We start from the raw sequence: 21,774 nt of genomic DNA, 5'->3' as shown, positions 1-21,774 counted from the left end.
TAAAAGCATCACATATTCCTCTTGGTTTCAGCTGTAGTTTTAAAAAGACAATTCATCCCAGGAAAAAGCATGCACAGTATTGGAGAGTTAAAACCTGCCACATTAAGAAATACAATGGTGTTTTGTCTGCACATATCTGACCATCCCTGCCTCATGAAGGCACCAAATTCCTGCTCAGGATGTGTAGAATGAATTTAAACACTGAAATAATTTTCCTGCCATAGCCCAAGTTTCTTATATAGAGAAAGATGACATTTATTCAGTTGGTAAAATAATCCAGCAGCACATATTGTGCCCCTCTCCCAGCTTCTGGAAGAAAGCCTAATATACACATTCTTACTTGTATAAAAGCTTTTCTGCAGTCACTGGCAAAAATACTTGGAAAGGGTTTCAAAATACTAGTATCAGCAAGATGCATATGCCTGATTTCTGTCTGCATGGCTTCAACTGCAGAAAGTCATGTAAAGAAGTGGTAAAAAGGCCTTTAGTTACATGTTAGAAAACAAAGTGATTGCAACAGGATTTAAAAGTGCCTTTGCTAATGGGAACCAGGCAGCTAATGTCAGTCCATTCAGTTGTTTGACAATAGCTAAACCAAGGAAGTTAGATCCAAAGGCAAATAAAATAACCAGTGTTTCACACATCCACCCGCAGGCACAGAAAATCTTCTGTTCCCTGGAGTGTGTCCCTGCCCCAGCACTGTAATCCTCAGCCACACTGGGGACACTGGTTGCACCACAAATGGCAGCAGAGAACTGAACTGGTGGGAAAAATAGTGTGGAGAAAGCAAAAGGGGAAGGGGAGGGCATGAGCTCCACTCTCTGATAGAACTCAGAGCTGGGTCAGCCTTCTAGGTGGATATAGCCAGATGAGGAGAAGGGGGGAGCAGGACTGAAGGCACAAACCTGCTTTGTTGTTAAAACAAATGTTCAAAGCCCCAGCACAGATGCTTCTTGAACAGCCATAGCTGGAGCACAACCTCTTTTTGCAAAGCTGTCATCTCAATACAAGCAATTTTGTCTCTCCTCTGATTTTCCCAGGTCAGGCTAGACCATGTGCTCAAGGGAAACATTGCTCACATTCATGGCTGTATTTTTCAGATCCTACTGTTACCTCCATGCAAGCGGCTGTGGTAATCACATGTCCTCTGAGCAGAGAGACATAGCTCTCTCCCAGGATTTTCCTAGGAAGTTGTGAGAAAGCTCAGAGAAAAGAATGAGAAACAATTCTTATCTCCACTTGCTGCACCTGTTGTTGTGCACATGTGGAATGTGTTATGGAGATTTGTTTACCAAAGGGTGATTTCTTAATTGGACTCTGGTGATGGTGTTTTGGATTCATTGACCAATTGGATCTACTTGTGTCATGACTGTCTGAAAAGGGCAATGGGTTTTTTCTTAATGATATAGTATAGTGTAGTAACAATGAAGTGATTGATCAGCCTTCTGCAATCATGGAGTCAATGCTTGTTATTCCCTGTTCAGGGGCTTGCTGCTACAATAAGTAGCCACATTGCTAATGTAAAAATTCTCTCTCCATAACCATTTATTCCCAGATGTTGCCACACCAGCAATTTTTTTTTTTTTGTTAAGAGGTATCCCTATTATATTGGCTTGAAGCACGAGACCATTTAATTAAATATCTGATTTCTTGCAGTGTCTGATCTTGTCTTCTTACAAAGTCTTAAATATGCTCTGTAACACCTGGTACTGGGCAGCAATATGTTGTGGAGGAAGATTTTATTTCAAAGATGACTAGAGCTCAACATGGTTTTGAGTAGATAGGATAAACGGTGTAATTGTGCATTTATTTTTTCTATGTGTCTCAAACTGACACTTCCAAAATTTAAACAATCTAAGCAGTGACCTTGGGGCAGCTAGGAAGAGCTAGATTTTTGCAATTTTCTCAGCATCAAACATCTTTTGGCAGGCACCTCTACAAATGAATGCACATGAAAACCTAGAGGCAAATTGTTTAACAACTCAGAAAAATGGCTGAGGAACCTCTCGTCACCTCTGCAACACCTCAGAATTTTTTCTGGTTTTTTTGAGGTGAACTGGAATATTTTTAAGTCTCATCCTTCATCAAGGCTTTGCTCCTCCTTGATTTTGTATTAAAGCAGAAAGTACTCAGTAACATTCTCCTTACTGTCTGCTGTTTGTTCCTCCCCTTGTTCTTGATTTCACAGACTCTGGTTTTCATCTTCTGCTGAATTCTACAACACATTTTACCTGATATACTAATACATATACATCTATCTATCTATCTATCTATCTACCCATCCTTCCATCCATCCATCCGTCCATTCCCCCTTTTCGCATTATCCTTCTCATGAGGAAACCAAGACAAATGCATATTCAAAGTAGTGCTGATTTTTCAAACAGTATTAAGTTTCTCTCCCTGTACTGTGACCAAGGGATTTGTTTGCTTTTTGCTCTAATACAACCACGTGCTCTGTTTCCAGCACTGACATACCTGTGTTCTTCCTGGGAGAATGCCACTAATTCCAGCACAGCCGGATGAGACAGCAGTGAATATTGTTCCTGACAGGGTTATTACTTTGTACTTAGAATGCTGAAACATTTAGAAAAATTATCCCAATTTCAGTGTTTATTCATATGGTACAACATTACTGTTCCAGAAGCAACACCACACTCTGCCATTAATCCTGTGTGACAGGGCTGCTCTGCTGTCCATGCTGATAGCATCTCTATGAAAGGAAGAACAGAAGATCAAACCACACATAAACTGACTCCAGGGCTGAAATTAAGAATAATCCTTCCAATGAAACAAAAAAGGTTTGGAAAGGGTTGACATTTTTAATAATGTACTGCTGATAAGACAAAAATGCAACAAAAACTTCTCAGTTCAAAAATATATGGAGCAATACTGAAAGCTGCTAGTTTAGATAATCCATAAAGGATCCAGCTGCTGAGAGAGGAGGTTCTGGTGAAGAACCTAATTTTTCTGCTTAAACAATTTTCAGTTCAGAAAGTTCTGTCTCCAACTTACCCAGATGCTGTAGGGAACCAGAGCAGGGTGAAGAATAGATTTTTGGCTTGATGCTAGTGCTAAAAAATATGAAAAAAGTAGTTTGTGGATGAAGCAAACATTTCGTATTGTTCAAGCATTTTGGCATTGAGCATTTAAAACTTTCAAACTGAACCTGAAGAATTTTGATATAAAGTTGAGGCAAGTTAGAAGATGTTGAAAAGAATGCTCCAGCTTCTTTGAAGTTTGGGTGCTTATTTCTCCCCCCATTTTGTGCATATGAACAATTAGACTAAGCTGATAATTACTCCAAATGACTCCAAAGTAACTTTTTTTTTTTTTCTCCAGAGAACCTGTGGCTATCAAAATGTCATCCCTCTGTGTAGCAAGCAGATACAAAGAGAAAGGTCTCCCACTTGTGTCCCCTTAAGTTGCTTCAATACTCCTTAAAAGTGTGAGATATGACACTTAAACCCCATCATTTCAGTTAAAGTACAGACAGTGAAAGCAAAGTCACAATGACTGCTTTATTCTGACGGTAATTTCTGACTACTGGTATCCACTTGCTGAGCTGATGTGGAAAACCCTCATGCTCCAGAAGGTCAGTTCAATATAAAGTTCTATAAAGATTAATTCATAAAAATCCTCCCTTTCATGAAAGAAGCTTCTTGTGAAGTCTTCAATGAAGAGAACTTATGCCTAGATGAGCAGAACAATTCCTGCTACAAACACCGTCCCCACTCCATCCCATCCTCCTTCTTGCACAGCTCTCTGCACCCTGGGAGAGCAAGAGATGCAGGGCCAGGCTAGTGCAGCCACCTCTCTCCTTGAGGAATGGGCAAAAAACAGGAAAGTCCCTGACAGGGAGAGCTTCCTGAGATCCATCTAACTGTAGGAATCGTGTACCTCCTGTCTGGATGTGGGCAGAGGGGAGGCAGGCACACAGCTGCTCAGTGTACCTCAAATGAGCACCACTGCTGTGCCTCACCAGTGACATCCACTGCAGCACCTGCCTCCAATGTAACAGGCCTGAAAGCAGCCAAGTGACTCTATTTAAAACTAAAGAGGAAAGTAGAAAGCTTTGAAGTCAGAAGGCATATAATGAATTCAGCAAAACTTTCTATTTCAAAGGCAGTTCTATTTGCAGAAGCCATCTGCCCAGAGAAGAGCTTGAACATGCACCTCTGACAGGAGTCAAAAGAGTTGAGGGAAACAGATCTCATTGAGGATGTTTCAGATCATCCATTCCCACAATATCTGAAATGTCACTTTGTAGTGGAGCAGCTTCCATCTTTATACCAATTACAACATTTACATCCAGCTCCTGCAGTGTTGCTGGCATTTGAGGAGACTGTCCAGTCCAGTAGCTCCCAGCAATTTCTAATTAGATATGCCAATAAGACATCACTGCTTGTTCCTCCTAACGGTAACTCTGAAGCTTTACCTTAAGCTACTGTCTTACTTATTCCTCCAATGATCATTGACCTTCCTCTGTCCCCTTGCACTCAGCTTTTAAGCCACAAATCCAGAGATAGCTCCATCCAGAAGGACAAAGGGTAGTGTGATGTGCAGCCCTTTCTTTCACAGGGCAGGAGCACAACCCTTGAGTCAGGTTGTCTTCACAAGCAGCAAATGCTAACCCACCCTTGGAAAGAACCAGCAACAGAGACAACTTTTCCCAGCACCTTCTTCTCAGAGCATCCATCAGCCAAACTGTTCTGCAGCATGCTAGGGCTTATATTTTTACTGCAGGCAAAAAACATTGTGTAAAGCTCAAAACAAGTCTGTTTAAAAATTCCCTCTGATGTCTCTGGTCTTTCATATGACCCATAAGAGCCATTAAAATTCTGTCTGATAACTGGTTTCCTGAGAGCATAACAGCCAGGCAAGACCATGCCAGCCTCAGGTTCTACCAATATTTCTCCTGGCTTAAAACAGACACTCAGATAAGCCTGCAAGTCATCTGTGAAGCCCACCTATGTCTTAGACTTTGAAGATTATTCTCTTATTCACAAGTAAGCAGAGAAAAACAGAGGTTATTCCCCTGGGAAAAGATTGAAAACTGGAAGTTTACATCAGCCAGCAGCTGGGGTAGCTGAAAAGAGCTTGGCCATGGCCACTGGTCCTAGCAGAACTTGGAACTGTGTGAATGCTGACTGTCCACAGGCAGAATCTCCTCAAATCTCTCCCCAGGTGCACTGCTGGCATTTACAGACCTGGTAGAATCATTGCTGTCTTTGATAGTGAACAGTGACCCTAATAGAGGCAAAAGTTACCATGGAGAATGGGGAGGGTATAAGCCAGCAGAGAGAGAGATAGTATGACTGTGTAAGCCTTATTTATTAGAAATAATCTTAAAACAAATTTCCTTATTCCCAAAATCTTTACTTTCTTTTAGTGCTCACTGGATGCCGTCTATTGTAGATGTATACAGTTCCCAGTGCTGTAATGTTTCAGCTCATCAGAATATTGAGTGTATTTCACTTTAAGACATTCCTGTCAAGTAGCTATTTCTTCACTCGTGGGTTTGGTTAAGACATTATCAGCCTTTGCTCACCTGCACTCATATTTATGCCTGTGGGAAACCAGGCCCAGAGCCCTGCTGCAGCACATCACAGAGCCTTTCTAGGAAAGGCTCTCTAGGATGTGGAGGAAGCAAAGTGTAATATGCATCCTTGACAGCCTTGAAACAGAAGCTTTTAGGCTCTGCAGCTTAGTCAGTCCAGAGATTGTTTTTCTGTGCCTGTAGCTGTGGATGAAGGTGAGGGTAGAGATCCTCCACACTGTGACAGCAATTCAGAGGGGTGCTTCAGAGCCCCTGTGCCACAGATGACACACAACAGTCCAGTGCATATAAGCAAGCAGCTGAAATTAGGTTGCAACCACTGGCACACAATCCCACCTCTGATCTTACTGACTCCAGGAGAGGAAAAAACTACACTGACACACCACTGCCCTGGCTTCAGCTGGGCTCTGTCTGCATCCAGCTCCTCTTGGGTCAGTGCCTGCACAGCAAGAGGGGCAAGTCTTCCAAGTGAACTTTTTCCTAGTCTCAAAATAGCTGCTGTTAAAGAAAAAGCAGATTCTTCTCAAGCAGTGGCAATTATTATAATAATAATAAAAACCCACAATAAACCCACTGGTATTCACATAAAGAAATTCCAACTGCAGCCTTCCATTAATACTGCCTGAATTAGCATAGCATCCCAACAGGATTGCAGACCCTAACGGAGCCACGTGACACATTCTCCAGCTGGTGTCTGTCAGGACAAACCCACACAGGTACAATCACCTCTAAAATGCTGAGGCTCAGGTGCTTCTCACTGTCTCACAATCTCTATGTCCATCCTGCTGCAGGACCTCCCAGGAGCTGGTAGAAAACCTGCTGAATTGCTGCTGATGCCTAGTGATAATTGCCCACAGAAGAGGCTGCTTAACACAGCATAATTCCCAGCCCTCTATCTTAAATTTTTGGACAGTAATTTCTTTCTTGTTGTTCTCAGTTTTTGGGGGGCTAATTTATTATCTGGACACCTTCCCTCAGCAGGTTACCAACTTCCCATTTTGAGGCCAGCTGTTGTCTTCAGAGGCACTGGACAGCCAGATGGACTGAGCGATGTACTCACCTGTTTGACACTGCTCTGTCAGCACTGCTTTTGGTGAAGGGTAAGACAAGGATTTGGCAAACACCAGTGCCTGGTTTTTTCCACTTTTTCTTTATAAAATGGCAACCCCACACATGTTATGGGTTTATTCCAAACTGAGCATTTTTTATTTTTCCTTCTCAGAAAAAACCTGTGGCAGAGCAAGCTGATGCATAAATTGTCATTCTGCCAGTTTACTGGGTTTTAATGCATAGAGGTGGGCACTGGAAATAGGTTCCTTTCGGTTCTTGAATTTTATATGGAAGGATGGGAGAGGGAACAGGAGCACAGAAACCTGAAACAATTTCTGAAGGTGTAAAACAGTGGCAAGCCCTAGTTCAATAGTCTGATTGCAGACCGTAGCTGTAAGGGGCAGAGGACACTTTTCCCAGGGCAAAACTGCCTCACCATGGAGACCAAAATGTTGGATTTGGAATCCAGAGTATTTTTAAGCACATACATTGAGGAGTCAAGCAAGTAAAATCACAGCTGACAAATTATTTGTGTTCCAGCAATATACAACTGAAGTGCTAATACGTATCAGCTGTACCTACATGTAAGCTTTTTTGAAACAAAGGTAATTTCTTTTCTGTACCACAAGAAGGAGAAGGTCAACAAAGACACATTTAGTCCAGGCTCTGCACTGATAAGAGGTCTAGTGCAGGGTGTTCTTTCCTGCTTCAGAAAGTCTGAAAAACCAGGAGTTGGACTCTTCTTCAGCATAACCTGACATTAAAATGGCATTCTTCAAAAAGTATCTGCAATAAACCAGCATTTTATTACTGAGAAGGTGTGCTCCCAGAAAGGATCAAGGTCATATCTGCTGAATTTAATGACAGAAAATGAGCTTGTGACATATTACTTGTGCAGAGTTAACTTGGCCAAGAGATAATTAATGGAAGATGTGTAGTTGAGTCCCGTGTGCTGCTTTGAAAGTCTCAGGCTTTAATTGGTACCATTGGCCCTTGTAAAATAAACTGTCCTTCTGATCCAGCTCAGAAATCAAAATATGACATAAAAAAAAAAAAGAAAAGAGAAAACAAAGTGTTTTACTTTAGGAACTGGCCTTCTGATAAAGTGTTTTAAAATTCAGAGTGTTTTAAATGGGTTTCTGGCTTCCAGAGCTGTTACTCTCCTCAAAGTTTTGTTATATATTCTCTGATTTCCCTGCCACAGCTCATACTTTATGTAGCTGGTGACTCCTGATGACGCATTTTGATGCACTCAGCACAACCACACACTAGCATGAACCAGAGCTCACCATATTTCTGGCTGTGGAGCTTGAGTAAACATGGACCTGTGCCCAGACAGAGTTGGCGGTGGCTGGAAAACCAATACTGAAAGTCTAACAAGAACTGGCAAAAAATCTGCTCTGCTTGAAAACATGGCACTGGAGCAAAGCTGTCATCTTTCAGTGTACTGAAGGCTTTCAGGCAGCCTAGTTTTGGTGTTGGGAGCAGGCACTACTCTTCCCAGTTCCCTGGCTCGTTCCCACTCTTCACAGTCACTCAGGAGCTATTTCCACAAATCCTACTTGTGCACACAGATAAGGCAGAGCTGATAAGGAAGGAGAGGAGGGTCTGATAACAGAGTGTCTCTGCTGCTGACTCCCTGTGTGGCCTCATCACACCACGGCTCAATTTATCTCTATAAAATGACTAACAGCACTTCCCTACCTCCCAGGGGAACTGGAAGGATAAAAACAGTGACAGCCACAAAGCACAAAGTTATTACAGCCATCCGTCCAGAGCGACTGTCAGCTTCAGCACATAGGCTGCCCTCAGAGCCGGTGCTGAGAGCATTCCCAGCAGCTGCTCCATTGGATGGAGCACGTGTCATGCTTCTCTGGTATAGGTGCCCCTAGGCTCAGAGGGTTGAACCTCTTACTAACTATATTCTGCCTCAGAGAAGGTAAACCTCTTTCATTTGGTTTCTTTTTTTCTTTCAGGAGAAGACAGCAAAGGAAACCTCTGCCACCCTGGACATGCTGGGGAAAACTAAGCATGGGATCACCCCCTGCCCTGTGACAGCCTCCTCCCCTGATGGGAGAAGCTGAAAAGCCACACTGAGAGCCATACTGGCAGCTTCTGCTCCTCCCTCCTCCACAAAAGCAACTAGGTGTGGAAAGACGCTGTCAAACCCTACACCACATCAGTTCTTGCCACAAGTACTCCCTCACTTCTAACCATCCTGAAAGGAAGCACAGTGTAAACAGTCTAGTAAGATCTATTCCAGATGCCTGCTGTGGTACATTAGGAGATTAACATATTAACTCTTGAAAGCCCTCTAATTTTAAGGAGAACTCTGTACTTAAGCTGAAAGAAGTTTTGCAGAGATCAGCAGAGTCCCTCTGATGGTAGGGAACCAGGGAAACCTGTTAACAGCAGGCTCTATGGATAATTAAGAAAATTATTCAATGCTACTTTTAAAGTACTTTGGATTACAATATTACATGGGTTAGTAATACTTTTCTCTTAATCTTTTCAAGTATACATTTGCAATGGTTTGTTTATTGCTAGGCTGATTGCCTTGCAATCAGATAAACAGGTTTTGCTCCAACTGGAGCTCCAACTAAGCAGAGCAAGCCAAGTCAGACATGGCAAGAAAGGCCATGGACAAATACATCTACTTGATGCAACAAGTTTGGGGGGGGGTGGTTTGGCAGTGGTTTTGGGCATATTGTATTACCTACAATCTGTCATTAAAGTACTACTTTGTTAAAGAAACAGGAGACAAAACAAGCAGCTCAAAACTGTACAAGGACCTGAGGTGGATACCAAAACGGCCCATGGGGCAGGGAGACAGAAGCAAGGACATGACAGAGGTCAGCATGGTACATGGGAGGGATAAACCTTCTGAAATATCCAGGACTGGCACCATGCCCAGTATAAACATCCTGGAGCCTGGCAGGCTTCTCCTAAAAACAAGTTTCCCAAGCAACACTACCTCAGTTGGACCATCCTTCCACTGGGGCTGATTAAGGAGAGCAGCTGTGACCAGCCTCCTCCTCCTCCTGCCTGTGACCAACTGCATTTCTAGGCAAAGAGGAGGAAGAGCCATGTGTTACACCTTTTGCACCACAATTGATTTGTTTCCATGTCTTCCACCATGCCGTGTACATACTCTGACTGAGCTCTGCAGAAATCAGCAGTGACATTAAATGCACTTTCACAGCCAGCTGCTCCCATGGCCCCTTCACTTGGCCAAAGAGACAACATATATGTCTTTCTAATTATCAAGGAGCACTAACAAAGAAATGCTATGAAAATCTGGCCCTGAAACAGTGCTCAGAGCAAAAGTTAGCCCCAGAGCAATTGGATGTTTAGGCATGTTTCCCACTTTTTCATCTATATACACTAAGCAGCAAGAAAGCTGGTAGAACCAGAGAGCTGGGAACTTCCCTGGTGGAGCAAAGATCTGGCTGCTAGGGGTCTGTAGTGGTTTCTCTGGAGGACCTTCTTCATGCTTCTGGGCAGGCAGTGCTGGAGAAAAAAGAGAGACATCTAAGGCAGGCTAGGCTGTCAGGGAGCCACAGCAGGAGTGGCATGACATGGCTTGCAGACACCAGAGTCCCAGCTTGCCCCAGAAACCCTGTTCTCAGCCTGGTGTGCATCTGCCCTCATTCCTGAGCAGCACCACATAAAGTGTCCATGTGGGACAACCACCTCAATTTAAAAATACAAAACCCAAACCAGTCAACAATTCAGGAAACCAGAGCTGCTGCTTTTCCTCAAGGTGGATTTCTTTTGAAGCCAACTATTCATATTTACTCCCCAGTCTTGTCAACATGGTCCAGGCAGAAGCTGTTTGGGTAAAGTAGGCTGCTGTCCTGGTTTTGTCCTGTTCCTTTCACCTTTACTTCACATGAGGACGATGCATATTCCATTTCACATAAGCCCAGAAGTACACAAATGATTATGTATGACCAGCTACACATATAATGTCTTAGATGTAGGCCTATAAAATGATTCATTGAGATCTTTATCAGCTGGTTATTTAATGTGTTCTACTAATTAAAACTTTGTGATAAAGACAACTACAGCTCTCTGTAATTATGCCTCTGGACAATGCAATGCACTTCCAACTAGTATTTGAAATCCTGGGTGTAAGTTGACTCCTAAAGTAGGGTAGAAAAATATAGGTTAACTACTGCTCTTAATTGCCCTTCATTACTAAGATTATTGTAGAATTTCATTGTACAACTCCCCGAGACTCTTCTGCGTGGTGCACATTACAGCCACCGTTAGGTGACAGTGCTATACACTGCATTATCCTTTTGTATACCTGAGAAGCTTGTGGGAGGGGAAGAAAAAGGGAAAAAAATGACTATTTCAGCTGTAAGGCATGTGTCTGGCTTGGCTCATCTGGAAGGGAGTGGACCAAAGAAATGTTTGAGGAAATGCAGTGTTTTACCCTACATGATCAAATTTGGCATATTGTGCTCAAGCTAGAGATCCTGCTAGGCTCAGTGTAAGCTTCTCCTGAGTGAGGCCCACAGATCTGTGGTCACCATGTGCTGGATGCAGCTTCCAAAAGAAAGAAACACAGTGACTCAGAAAGCACATTAGGCACTATTTTGTTGGTCAAAAAAGAAGTTTCACTAAGTTTATGTCAGCATAACTAAGCAGGTCTAACTCAGTTTGTCTACAGTCTCATTCTCTCAAAATATGTTTGATGTTGAAGAGAGTATGTCTATATATGAAACAGGTAAGAACATTAAAATATTTTTGGGGGATGGCTATCAATGTAATAAAACATCAGTACAAGTGAGAAATGCTAAGTAAAAGAAGCTTTTCCTAAGCAGCTTATGCTAAGAATATAAGTCTTGCCCCACTACCAAAGACTATATTAAGTGTCATCCTTCTAATTTCATATATCCTAATATCACCACTAGGATAAACAGTAAGATCAGTCACCTCAGTGGCTCTTCCACTGCCATTTCTGCTTGGTTAGACAAATGGGAGGTGACTGCCCCTGTGTTGACACTTGTCATCTCCTGAGAGGATGCTCGGCTGGCTCCTGTCATTGTCAGTCCAGGGCATGTTACACCCAGGGGAATGACTCAGGTAAAACTTGTTGGCTCTTGTTAGCCATAGAACATTGCCGAAACCCTGAAGTCTGCATCCCACAGGAGCAGTGCACTAATCTAATCTCTGGTTAGTTTCTATAAACACTAATTTGTGAAGACAAAACAAAAACTATGAAAGATGTATCACGCAAATGTCTTTTGGTCCCAAAGGTGACCTGGTATAGTCCATACCACTATGGCCAGTACCATTAACTCACCAGTGAAGAAGCAGCAAGAAACAAACTCCATGCTGACCCTACATGCTTTCTTCTCCCTGCAATCTTTTTCAGCTTCTCATATCCAGCCTCATTCATGTGGTACCACATCCACAAAAGCTACTGAAGGAAAGGGCTGGAATGCAATAGGTAAAGAAAGTCTTTAAATATAACTTTGCTTTGGTTATCAAGGTTTTTACTGACTGACCTTGTGCCTATAATAGCATAGGACTAGTATGTAAAAACCTCAACTATATTGTATAAAAAATCCTAACAAAGCCCAGTTTCCTACAGATCTGTGTCTCATATCACCTTACAGTGCCTTCCCTATTCACTTTTCTGTTACTCTCATGATACATTGGATGTGATTAGTCCTCAGTCACTGTTGTCTCATCTTTTCTTTGCCATATGTTGATGTCTAAGTTTCAAGTTAAGCTCTTCAGTCATTTCTGATTGCACTGCTGATAGCAGCCTCTGGTGATTACTCAGGGGAGCACTCACAGTGTAGCTTTCTACACTATGGGAGCATTTCCCTGGGGTTGTCTCTGCAATGATCTTCTTTAATTAAACTGATAGGAACTTAACTCTGGTTGAGACTCCTACCGATATTTTATCAAAAGTGATTCCGACTGGTCAGTCTCAAATAAAGAGGTGCAGACCGAGTGCTTAAGTCTCAAATTTCCCATGAGACAAACAAGTTTACAACAGGATAACTCTGTGTGTACCAGCTCCAGCCTGCGACGGTTGTAACAATGCCAGCACATTGTAATAGCTTGTAGAGAAGGACTCTGGGCATAAAAAGGAAAGAGATGAAGCTGAAGCTGTTCAAGAATTCCTCAGCAAGCATCAGCCTTGCTCCTGTCTTTGAAAGATGTCTCAGACAACTTTTTTCTTCCTTAGGAGCATCTTGCAGAGTGGTCCCACTGACCAGCAGTATTCCTAGCAAGGGAAATGAGGTAGTGGACAACACTCAAAGGGTTCACCTGCACACAACTCAGTGCCATTTTCCAAGCTATTTGTACGGCCACCTTAGCAAACCACGACGGACAAGAAGCAGCTTCTATGGGGTGATAAAATCCAGTCAAGTTCACCCTGACCTGAAACTATAAGGTCAGACAGAAACTGTAAGTACAGCTTATCCCCATCAAGCCTCACATTTGAGCAACATTGTAGAGCAGTAGGTGCCAGTGAGTGAAGGGCAAGCACAGACCAGGCTCAGGCTTAGCTGCAGTCACAGGTGCCTGGCTGTGGCAGCACACAGATGGAGTACAAACAAGGTGTGCTGGCACCTGGAACAGCAGCAGGAACACCTAGAGCCTGAAAGGACAGGGAGGAGGACAGTCTGCCTGCTACCCAACAAGGGCCACTCATTAGCGTGGACACATGTGCAGCCCTGAGAGGGAAGAAGGGAGATCCTAACATCACTTACGAAGCTGAGGGCTCAGTGAGCAACTCACGGCTGCAAACAGCCTTGGTGCAACTCAAGACTTGCTGTGCTTTTCACCTTGCATATTCTCTGGCTGCAGCAGCACTGCTGGAAAAGCCTCAAATTCCCATCGCAAAACCAGTCCATCAAATAGCAGAGGCACTCAAACAGGGAAAATGCTGGTTCCCACTTGTGCTGCTGCATTTACCTGCAGCCTTTGGGTGACATCATCCTGGCATTCTTCTCCAAAAGCAAGTGGTTATAGACATTGGCTGATGGTAGGAAATGAGTTATCATTTCCCCTGAAAAGATATGGAAACAGAACAGGATTAGATGTTTTACCCCCAGGGCCATGAGAAGAAATGGGGTCTAATCCAGAATTTGAGTGAGGGTGCTCTAACAATAGGCTACAAGCTCTAGGTCTGTGTGCTGTCTAGCACAATGTGGCCATAATCCTGCTGAGGCCTCCAGGCAGCACTGCAATATGCATCATCATAATAATGAGTTTCTAATCCCAATCAAGAACCCAACCCAGTAGGCACTGCCTGACTCACAGAAAGGATTAGCTGACAGATGTAAACAATAGTTGTGGGAGTTGCTGTGTCCATTATGCAATCCTTTTATGCTGAGTTCACAGAAAGAGCTGAGAAAATTAGGAGCTTCTGCTGAGAACATAACTAACTGAGATTTTCAAATATACATAATGGATAGTCTCATTCATCAGTCCTAGGGATAACCCATTGATACCAGCGCACTCCATTTCTACCTCTTGAATCAACCAGATTAACAAGGAACAGAGACTCATGTTCATACCATGAGACAATAAAGACAAGGTACTTACAGGATGATCCTCTGAAGCACCATACCTGCCTCTTCCCAGGTCCTACTTTCTTTTATCACAGAAGCACCTCTGTCACAAGCTGGAACATGTCGGGGAAGCAGGGGGTGCATGGGAAAAAATCAACAGAAATTAGAGAAATTAACATTTCTATATGAGAATGAAAAAAATTGGAGATAAAATAGATGTTTTGCTATTAAAATGTATGCTACTGGTCTAGAATTTAATTCCAGGAATAGATGAGAGACATCTAGGAGACAGCCAGAATTATTTGAGTTACTGTAACACAAGAAGAACTCGTCTGAGGATAGACAGCTCTACTGCAGACTACACTGAGAGACCACACTTAGCTTGGCTTCATCATTCACCTCACAAGGGTGCTGCTTAAACCCTTCCCCAGTTCAAGTTAGAGTGAAGGTGTATTAAAAAGAGACAGTCAGGTCTCACTTTTAGATAATTATGAAGGAAACAAAAAAAAAATGTTTTTTAATAATTTCTCTCAGTATTCAGCTTTTGTAATTTATGTTTTCATGTTTCTAATTTTGCCATCTTTTCTATAAGAAAAACAAAATATATAATAATAAATCAGACCTAACACTTACCATTCCAGATTTTTTGGTTGAGGAGACAAAACAAACTCTTAGAAACAAGGGTTGCTGCTAACCTTGTCTGCAGGCATAAAGAAAATCAAGGGGAATTATGTGTGCTAATTTTGTTATCTTTCTAAGGTTTGTGATCTCAAAAATCCTCAGGGGTTTTTTAAGATGCTCCCTCTCTGTCAGTTCCAAGTAGGAAACATGCTCCATGCGCATTCCTCAGATGAACAGCAATTAACAGTGAAACAACAATTGTGATAAATGTTGAAAAATAATAAAACAATGAAAGGAGCAGTAGTTCCTGCTTCTCCATTTGTCTTTTATGCACCATCACAGCTTACTCCTTTTTTTGACCAAGCAGGACAAATACTCCAGCACAACTGAGGGCAGAGCACTTGTGCTATGGACTTCAGCAGCAGCAGGACAGGAGCAAAGCAGAACTAAGTGAAAGGATTTCAGTATGATCTGGGGTCTATCAAAGAGCCCTTTAAGCTTTGCATGCTGGGTGATGCTGGAGTCACAGCAGCAATGAGCACTTTGTTGGTCACATAGTTGTGGTCATGCCTGTTGGATTTGTGCGGGGGCTGCTGTCCTCAGCATCCTCACCAGCCTCTGATCCACGCGGCAGCCCATGAACAACACAGCTGATACTAAACTCAAACATGCGCTGCCAAGGCGACAGGGGGAAGGGCTTACAGCAGTGCTCTATCTGGGAAAGTGCCTCACCACTCCACAGAATGAACCAGTGTAACTGTAGGTAATGGAATTAGGCATTGAACTAATATAAACATTGCTTACTATTACAACACACTGAAGTTAATATTGCTTTGGGGGGAAAGATTCAATTTACTCTTCTCTTTGTGCTCAAATTTTTACTTTTCTCGCATGCTCACGTGGTCACAAGACAAGTTTTACATAGCTGTCTGGTTTTGGTAGGTTTCAAACCACGGGTTTTTGTAAGAGAGATGTAACAAGCCAGAAACTGCTGTTTAAAACAAGTACTTTTGCAGAACAGAAAAAAAAAGCTGCAGAAGCATGAGCTCAAGTAGCTGTTGCTGCATTGGGCTGTTGGCCCTACTCGACCCAAGTAAAAGTCGCTCTCAGCCAGTCCAGTACAAAGCCTCACACTGGCATCATGCTAGGCTCAAGTACACAAGGGTTGCTGAGAACACCAAAAGAAAGGACAGGGGTTGCTCATAAAGGTCTGGAACTAATATGCCTAAAATAACCTAAAGAGTATTAAAATATGCCTAAAGAGTAATCAAGTGTGCTGTAAGCATCTGTCAGACCTGCAGACCATTTTCATATCTGTAACACCAAGAGAATAATAAAGGAATTTTGTCTTTAAACTGTGAGGTTTAGTAAATATTTTCTTTGCTTCATACTGAGCAATAACAATGATTTAGTCACACATGAAAGAAGAGAGGTTGCTCCTTATATGTAGTGCTGCCCCAACACAATGGGTACTTTGACCATACCTCTGTACACTAGAGCATCCTGCAATTCATTTGTTTTCCACAGAATGAAGTTGAAGGTTGAAACCTACTCTGCAGTTTATTATTCCCTTTGCCCTTTTCCTCTCCCTGTATCTTATTTTTAGATAAGTAATAATGTAGATTATTTTTGCCATTGCTAGAGTATCTTTATAATGCAGCAAACTGAGATCCATCCATACATGTTTGATAAAGCAGAAAAACCTTTAGAAACAAAGCAGGGCCCAGTGGTGGGAAAAGCTGAATATTTAGCTCTGATCACAAGGCTGCAGAAAGTCAAAGAATTTGAAACAAGACTCCAAAAAATGGTCCTTGAGCAATGCACAAGAACAAGACAAGTCCCAAAGTTTGCCAATTCACCACATGAGGAAATTCCTTCCTATCCCAAACACAGTCAGAGCTTCAGCAGCATGTCTGGGAGCAAATATATCAGCAAATAGGGCTGATACAGCTTGTTTTTATCCAGGTGTGACACTGGCACTCAAAAGATGATATTGGGTTTTGATCACACCTTTCAACAATTACACAAGGAATCTCCCACGGCAAAAAATCCCAAATAGTGATTAACCTTCTAGGGCATAAGCCAGACTTTCCATGTGTTTGATCTAAATTCAGTTATTTTTTAATTTCAAGGAGTGGCTTTTTTTCTTCCTGTCACTACTTAGTTCACATATATTCAGGACCCTGTGTGGGTCCTGAAGATCTCCTGAAGACATGTCAAATTCTAAATAGAGTTCTGAGGTTCAGTGGGGGTGAATGTATTTAAATTGTGAAAACATGTTTCTGTAAGTGGCAGCACAGCTATGAAGAAATCTTGAATATGAAGTAATTTCACATACAAGGAATGTCTTGAAGTTCTCAAAGGAGCCAGGTTGCTCTTTTAATTTCCATTCTTGGGGTGGTAGTGGCTGCTCCCTGGCAGGGAGAGCAGTGTGGGGCTGTTACCAGATGGGCCTCCTGGGGAGTCACTGAGCTTTCAAGGAGTGCAGCTGGAGTTGAGGATATTCAGGCACTACAAAGGATCTGGCCTTTCAAATGCTTTTCGCTGTTGCAGGCCAATGTAATAAAAAAATCAGGGGGTATTTTGTTTATATATTGATGTTTCCCATGTCCAGGCACTTTATGATACTTACAATGGTCATATAAACTGCTCCTAATCTGATTTGGCAAGCTGGTCCAATGATTCCTGCTTCTGATTAAAAGTGTTTCCACACTTGCTGAGTGAAGGCTTAACTCCAGTTAAGCCCTTGCACTGAAGTGACGAACAGCAGACCCAAGAGATCATTTATAGATTCCAAAACTGATTGTTTAGTGGTACTTGGCAGAAATCACCTTCACTGGCAGCAGCTATCTGCTGCCTGCCTCTCTGGATCCACCTCAGAAGACAGACAGCAACTTTCTGGAAGCAGTGGTTGTCCCAAGAGTGTAGGAGCAGCAAGCTGGGTCAGAAATTCAGTCTCCATAGTCATGAGGTGAAAAACTGGGCTCAGTTCTACTGAAATAAGCAAAAACAAAAGAAGCAGCATTCTTCAGTCTTCTTGCAGTTCATCATGTAGCCTGGCAGCACTGTTCTGTGTAACAAAACTTCTCCCAAACCAAAGCTGCACTAAGGTATAGCTGAAGGGAGACGGTTCAAAATAGCATTCTGAGGTAAAAAACTACAGACACTGCAATAATCCAAAATCTAAGTATTAGATGTTCAGCATGAAAAGTGCTCTGAGAAATAACACAAGCCTGACTGAACACTGAAATAAATCATTACTGCTGTCAAAATACCTTGCCACTGTTTTAAGGTGCTTCAGTATCATGACCATAAAACTAATCTAAAACTTTGGGCAGGTAAGTATGATCAGAGCTACAGCTGAATTATTTTACAAAAATTTAAGGCTTAAAGATGTAAACATAAATAAATAAATGCAGATCCTGAACATTAGCTAGTAGATCAAAGCAACATTACCCTACAATATATTTGTAATATACTTTGACAAGGCTCTTCTCCCTTCCCTTGTTCCCTCACCTGAGCTAGTGTATTTTCTAATTAAAAAATAAAAAACTGGACTCTGATTAAGTCCTTAGGGAATGAGGAAAAGGGGACGTGTGAAAGGGCAAATCTGCTTTCCAAAATATTTTATTCCATTCTTGATGCCAAATATCAGTTCAGAAATACATAAGTATCTGATCCCTCATCATATTCACTATCTAAACAACAGTTTGGGTGGAAAGGAGAGAGCAGAATGGAGCCTCTGTCTCTGAGGAGCAACTGCCCTTTATGGAGTTGTCTGGAAGCTGGTAGGAAAGAGATGCCCATGGAAAAACACATCCTCTGGGGATGGCACAGCAGCAGCATGGAGAGAGGAAAGAGAGGGAAACATCAATACCTGAATTGCAAGAGTGCAAGTAATTGCAAGTGTTGCCTCTCAAGTTCTCAAGTGCATCCTGCACCAGCAGCTCCTTAAGGCCAGACATGCTGAAAGAGCCACAGCTCCCTTGCTCTTTTTGCTGCTTTGCCTTCTTGCCAAACTCCCATATATGCTGAGCATTTGCTTCTGCATTTGATGTCTTTGTTCATCATCAAACCTGCAGGAGATGGGAGCAAGAGGGAACTTGATGTCAAAAAAGCTGATCACAGCTGTACCAACATGGTCAACATTGGTGATGCTGAATCTGCTTGTTGAATACTCAGCCTCCTGTGAGACCTCTGTGTCACATTTAGGACATTGTCCTATTTCAGCTTAACTTCTTTGTTTTCCTTGTGCAGACTGGTGGATTTTAAGATCTGGGAATACTGCAAATAGTACCCAAGATCTTTCTGCATCACTGGAGTTCAGACATAGAAGAAATCCTTTCCAAGCTATGGATTCTTCCAATCTTTTTCACTCTTCAGAGAGGAATACATACAGAGCTGAATGTTTTATTATATGCTAAAACAGAAAGTACATTAGATACTTAGTCAATGCTCTAGGATTCATGAATTTAGTTTTACCCCCATGCCGTCTTTTGGAGCCAGCCTGCCTTGTTCCTTCCAAGGCTATAAGCAGCAGTCAGGTCCTGTATGGAATCCTCGTCTCTTGCACATCTTTCCTGCCTGGGATCATTGGATCCAGGAACTTCAGCCTCCCCAAGGTGCAGAGTCCTTAGATGTTCATTTTTAGTTTAACTGTCTAGGAAACAAGCAGGGAGATTTGCAAGGACTTTTAAAAGCCTCTTCCTAAAAACAAAGGTTGCTTAGAAATTACAACAAGGAGGTGCAGTCATGGAAAAGCAGAACACTGAGCACATCTTCCTCCCACCAGGTACCCATGCTGCCATCAGGTCCCTGATATTTGCAGAAAACCCAGGGGCACCAAGTCTCCTACTTCTGCCTCTTAGTCCAGAGAGTCCCTGTTCCTTGGTGGAAGCCTTTTCTCTCCAAAACAGCTAGCCTGTGGCACTTCTGCCATTGCCTCTCTCTTAGGATTTTCCATGTGCCAGTCCTCAAGTGGAAACACTCACAGCTATTTTGAGTCAATGACTACCCGTTGCTGTCAGGGATTTTTTCATGGTGGGTGTGCCTTGATGGGGTGGGGTGGGGTGGGGTGGGCCTTCCTTCAGTATCTGAGACTGAGCTGGTTTCCTGGTGCCAAAACCCTCATAGTATCCTCCAGAGCAGAAATGAATTCATGGTCTGCCTCTATGTTCTCAAAACCCTCGCTGGCTTTCCAACTGAGGTAATGGAAAATGAGTTCTCAGAATCTGCCTTTCCTACACAGGGTAGGAAGTGTAGAAATTGTGCCTTACTGGTTTGGGATTTAAAACCCATTCTCCTCTTAGTTGAAACCCTACCACTTTTCTACATATAATGTGTGAGAGCAGTTTTTGATCAAAGATGCATTCCCAGTAAATCCCCCCCGCCAATACTTTCTGTGGATACCCAGGGTGGTATGAGTCCTCAGTGTGTGTGCACTATAAATACAAAACAGTGGGAAAAAACCTGTGAAGGAAAAGTTAGTACTTAGTTTATATTTAGAGCTAGTATTTCATGTAAGCTGTGATGTTACAAAGTCAAGTGTGTGTAGTTTTATAAAGACATTTCTCCTTGCCCCTTTGTACATAGCTTGACAGAAGCAAGAGAAAGTCTCTGACAGATGCTGATGAAACAAGCTATCTGGTTACAGAGCTGAAATATTTGGAAAGGACACAAGTGAGACAGAATTTATTGCCTTTGTGAAAAGGGGATTTAATTTCTAAACTATCCACACGTGGCAATGAACAACCTTGTCTCTGCCCTCTGGTGACAGCCTGCAGGCACTGTGCAATTATGATTAAAGCCTTTTATTGTTTTTGTCCCAGATTAGATTAAGTTGGTATTTAAAGACACAATTTTCTAATTGTGTTGTCACGTCAGAACAGAGACGTGGTTGTCTGTGCACTTTTACTGAGGAACAAGAAAGAAATCTGAATGCTTTGAGGTAAACATGGCTAGAAACACTCCTAATTTCCAAGAAGAGCAGAAGAAGTAATTACAATTCTTCTAGATTATTATTAATTCTTAGTGTTCAGTTTAACTGGGAAAACAATTTTGAATGAGTTCACACAGCTACTAAAGACAGGCAGGGAAGAGAAGGCCACTGCTCTGTGCTTCTAGTGCTGCTTTCAGCAGAGGTCCTCTCCCTTCCTGGCCACAGCAAGGTCACCATCCCTGCTCTCAAAATCATGCCACCTTTGAGGTAAAAATAAATCATAATGGCTTACACTAATCTGGATAAAAATCATACTGCTTATTCCAGTATTCCAAAGCAAATGGGTCTGGGTGTGAGACAGACCGAAGAAATGCTGTCAGAAAAGGGAAAAGATGAGAAGGAACTATGCATGAGTATTTCTAGGTATCTAACATTTCCTACTTTTAAGAAAAAGGACCAAAGTTGACAAGAAACAGCTAATTGTCCAAACAATTTCAGAGATAAGGGTTTGAAGGAAAGAAGAGACAAATCAGTAAGGAAGTTGAGACAAGGCAAGGCATATAAGTTTGAAACAGAAAGTGCAAAGGAAATATTTTTATGAGTCCTGTTTAAATCCCTCTTCCAATTTCAAAAAGGAGCAAATGGCTTGAGGATTTCTCTACCACACCATGTGCCAAGTAAGGCCCAAGGGACTCCGAATTCTGTCTTACAGCACTTACACCCACTTACTGTGGGGATTTTGTATAGGAGGAAGACTTATGATTTGTTTCACAAGTTGTGGACAATGAGCTCCCTGATTTTTTTTTTTCCTGTGTGGATACAGAAAGTTGCCTAAGAATTGAAAATAACACCTTGGTGCTGTGAAAGCACATGAAAGAGTGGCAGTCATGTTTCAATACATGTTTATCAAAGTGAATGAGAGCTCTGCCAGCAGTCACAATGGTGCCATGTAACAAAGCCAGCTCATGCTCATTCAGCAACAAGAGACCAGAGCAGCTATAGGCTTGCTGCATATGGAACCAGAGGCACCAAAGAGCCTTACATCAAAACAGCTTTGGACAAGA

Source organism: Agelaius tricolor, unplaced genomic scaffold (genome assembly GCF_023055355.1).
Source record: "Agelaius tricolor isolate 1412-34295 unplaced genomic scaffold, bAgeTri1.0.p SCAF_3, whole genome shotgun sequence".
Taxonomy (NCBI): Eukaryota; Metazoa; Chordata; class Aves; order Passeriformes; family Icteridae; genus Agelaius; species Agelaius tricolor.
Note: the sequence above shows the minus strand (reverse complement) of the source record.